Genomic DNA, 3,774 nt, shown 5'->3' on the forward strand with positions numbered 1-3,774 from the left:
CATTCAACAAATATTTTAAAGGAGCTTATTTTATTCATTCATTCATTCACTTATTTATTCATTCATTCAAAATATATTTATTGAACATCTTGTGCTACAAACAGTTGCAGGTGCTGGAACTGCAGCTATGAATGAAACAAAGCCCCTGCCTTCTGAATTTCATGTTCCAGTGGGGGGATACTAACAATAAACAGATATATAATATAATATCAAGTAGTGATAAACACAACTATGAAAAGATCCACAAAGAAAATCAGGGTAAGGGGTTAGAAAGTGACGAGGGCTGTTTTTCAGGTAGGGTACAGAAATGATCTCTCTGAATGAGTGATATTGTTACTGAAAGTGGGGTTCCGGCTGCTCAGTGCTCAAAAGGCAATAAAGGGGCAAGGTTGGTGGAAAGGAAAGTCTGCTTTATTTTGGATGCCAGCAACTGAGGGGGGTGGAGGAGGGCGGACTCCTGTCCAAAGGCCACCTCACCCCCCCACTGACAATCAGTGGGCAAGAGCTTTTATAGATGGAGGGAGGGGGCTACTTGCAGAAACAGCACAGTCAGCTCTGACAGTCATCTTGAAATTGGTCATGTGGTGATCTGGTGATCTGACCAGCGTCATCTTGATTGTTTTTTGTGTGTGTGTTGGGGGGCCATGCCGAACAGCTTGCGGGATCTTAGTTTCCTGACCAGGGATTGAACCGAGGCCCTCGGCAGTGAGAGAGTGGAGTCCTAACCACTGGCCCGCAAGTGGATGGATTTCCCCCCATCTTGATTGTTTTAAGCACAATCTTCAGTTCCAGGGGTTGGTTTGTTCCCATTTCCTTGAGACCAGTTCTCGGAATTGTGGCAGCTTATATCATGGCTACAGCTGTTCATCATGTAGTTAACTCCTCCTACCTGGTAGGGGTTTCCGTATCTACAAAATAGCTCACAGGATATGGCTTGGAATAGTATCTATAGCCCTTGGGAAGGAACTAAAAGTCCTTGACTTTGCTTACTGACTAAACTATTAATGTTGTGTCCTGTTTCACGGTTTTCCTTTGCTTCTGTATTTTCTCACTTCTCTGATTAAACTTATTCTTTGGCTAAAGTTTTTTTCCACAGACAAAAGGCAGGCAGAGGACATGGGGGGAAGGACCATAGGGTCCTGCTCCCTTTCAGTATTTCATCAGAGACCTGAACAAAGTGATGGAGTGAGGCTGGGGGCTCTCTGAGGCAAGGGAATTTCAGGCAGAGGGAAGAGCAGGTGTGAAGTCCCCAAGGCCTAATTTTGTGACTGAAAGTTCAGTGCAGAGAGAAAAGGGGGAAACATATTTATTGAACACCTACCATTTCCCAGAGACTTTATTAGGTGATCTCACCACACATTAAATCATTGAGGCACAGACTGCTGAGTGTTTACCAAAATCCATCCCCTTTTCGTCTCAGGGATGCAGCTAGAATACATTCTCCAGCTTCCTTGCAGTGGGTGCAACGAATCCAAGTGGGAATTAAATGAAATACCATGCTGGATACTCCTTCTGGACTGGCTGACCGTTGTCCCCCCAGTCTCCTGATTAGCTCAGCACATCACATTGCCTTCTAAAATGTCTCTCTTCGGGCATCATTTTTGCAGGCAGAATTGGAAAACCAATTGGGATTGTTCAGAAGGTGCCCAGACTTTGGCCATCGGGCCAATTTCATCTTCCTTTTCTTTTTTGAAATTCTTAAATCAATATTTTAATAAGTCCACATAGAAATTCACTCTAAGTGCCTTGATTAAATGCTGCATACATAGGACATTTAGACACAGAAGCAATGTCTTGACCATGCAGAAGAGATAAAGTGGTTACTCCATCTCAATGTACAATGGCTCAACATTATTATTATTTTTTTAATTTGTATTGGAGTAGAGTCAGTTTACTATGTTGTGTTAGTTTCAGGTGTACAGCAAAGTGAATCAGTTATACATATACATATATCCACTCTTTTTTTTTTTAGGTTCTTTTCCCATACAGACCTTTACAGAGTATTGAGTAGAGCTCCCTGTGCTAGACAGTAGGTCGTTATTAGTTATCTCTCTTTTGTATAGTATGGCCCAACATTATTTTATCCCATGCATATAACTGCTCATGTCATTGAAAGACTATAGAAGCAAATACATGGGAAGCAACTTTCTTTTCTTCTTTTAGTTCAGTCTGGCCGTATTTGAATTTCACAGGTTTTGGGCTTCTTCTCTGGGCCAGTGGAGTGTTACAATTATGCTTCATTACAAACTACCCCAATGCTCAGTGGCTTAAAGCAATAGTCCTATATCCCCATGCACCTGTGAGTCTTCCAGGTTGGCAAAACTGGGCAGGGGCTCAGCTGGTTGACTCGGCTCCATGCGTCTTTCATCCTTGTCCTGGGATAGCTGTGCTCATGGTGATAGCAGAGGTGCAAGAGGGCAGGTGGAAACATGGGAAGTCTCTTAAGGCCCAGGCTCGGAACCGGCTTATTGCCATTTCTGCCCATGTGCTGTTGATCAAAGCAAGTCCAAAGGCAAGCGTTGAGGAAATACATGTCATCCACAATGAGGATGTGCCAAACATAGGGATACAGGAAGGAGTGAATAGTTGGGGCCAATCTATCTATGGTCACCAACTCTTGCAAAAGACACAAGAGTTTAGGTTGACTCAGAATGGTCTCATCCACATAAAGGAAAAAGCAGAAATTTTGGACATTTTCAAAGGACTTTTAAGGAAACCAGGATGGCTATTTATATTCATCATGAAGTGACTCATACAAGTCATGTGATTTAAAAATAGGAAAATTCAATGCTAATTGCATAGACTAACAATAATAACATCTTACACTGCATTGCCTTTTAGAGTGCACAATGCATTTTAATATCTGATGCCTCATTTTATACTCAAAACAGCCCTCCTCAAGTATTATTATCCTAATTTTGAACATGGTGTGATGGAGGCTTAAGTGACTTGCCCAAGGTCACACAGCTTGCCAGTGGGAGAGACTAGAATTAATAAAATCACTTGATATGTAGCAGATGCTAAGGGATTTACGTACACCAGAGGTCAGCAAACTATAGCCCAGGGGCCAAATAAGCCTGTAATGATTTTTTCCTTTGCCCATTTTTATTGTTTTTTAACATCTTTATTGGAGTATAACTGCTTTACAATGGTGTGTTAGTTTCTGCTTTATAACAAAGTGAATCAGTTATACATATGCATATATCCCCATATCTCTTCCCTCTGGAGTCACCCTCCCTCCCACCCTCCCTATGCCACGCCTCTAGGTGGTCACAAAGTACCGAGCTGATCTCCCTGTGCTATGCAGCTGTTTCCCACTAGCTATCTATTTTACGTTTGGTAGTGTATATATGTCCATGCCACTCTCGCACTTCATCCCAGCTTACCCTTCCCCTTCCCCATGTCCTCAAGTCCATTCTCTAGTAGGTTCGCATCTTTATTCCGTCTTGCTCTTAGGTTCTTCAACCATTTTTTTTGTTTGTTTTAGATTCCATATATAGGTATTAGCATACGGTATTTGTTTTTCTCTTTCTGACTTACTTCACTCCGTATGACGGAATTTAGGTCCATCCACCTCACTACAAATAACTCAATTTCGTTTCTTTTTATGGCTGAGTAATATTCCATTGTATATATGTGCCACAACTTCTTTATCCATTCATCTGTCAATGGACACTTAGGTTGCTTCCATGTCCTGGCTATTGTAAATAGAGCTGCAATGAACATTGTGGTACATGACTCTTCTTGAATTATGGTTTTCTCAGGGTATATGGC

General features: G+C 41.8%; 1 non-coding gene across 1 annotated transcript; it reads right to left on the reverse strand.

Annotated features, from left to right (window-relative positions):
* Positions 1–2,053: 2,053 nt before the first annotated feature.
* Positions 2,054–2,141, reverse strand: LOC132423773 (small nucleolar RNA SNORA20). The gene has a single exon (XR_009519080.1). It is a non-coding gene; the product is annotated as a small nucleolar RNA SNORA20 (small nucleolar RNA).
* Between the last annotated feature and the right edge of the window lie 1,633 nt (positions 2,142–3,774).

The sequence above is a fragment of the Delphinus delphis genome, chromosome 3 (genome assembly GCF_949987515.2).
Source record: "Delphinus delphis chromosome 3, mDelDel1.2, whole genome shotgun sequence".
NCBI classification, from domain to species: domain Eukaryota; kingdom Metazoa; phylum Chordata; class Mammalia; order Artiodactyla; family Delphinidae; genus Delphinus; species Delphinus delphis.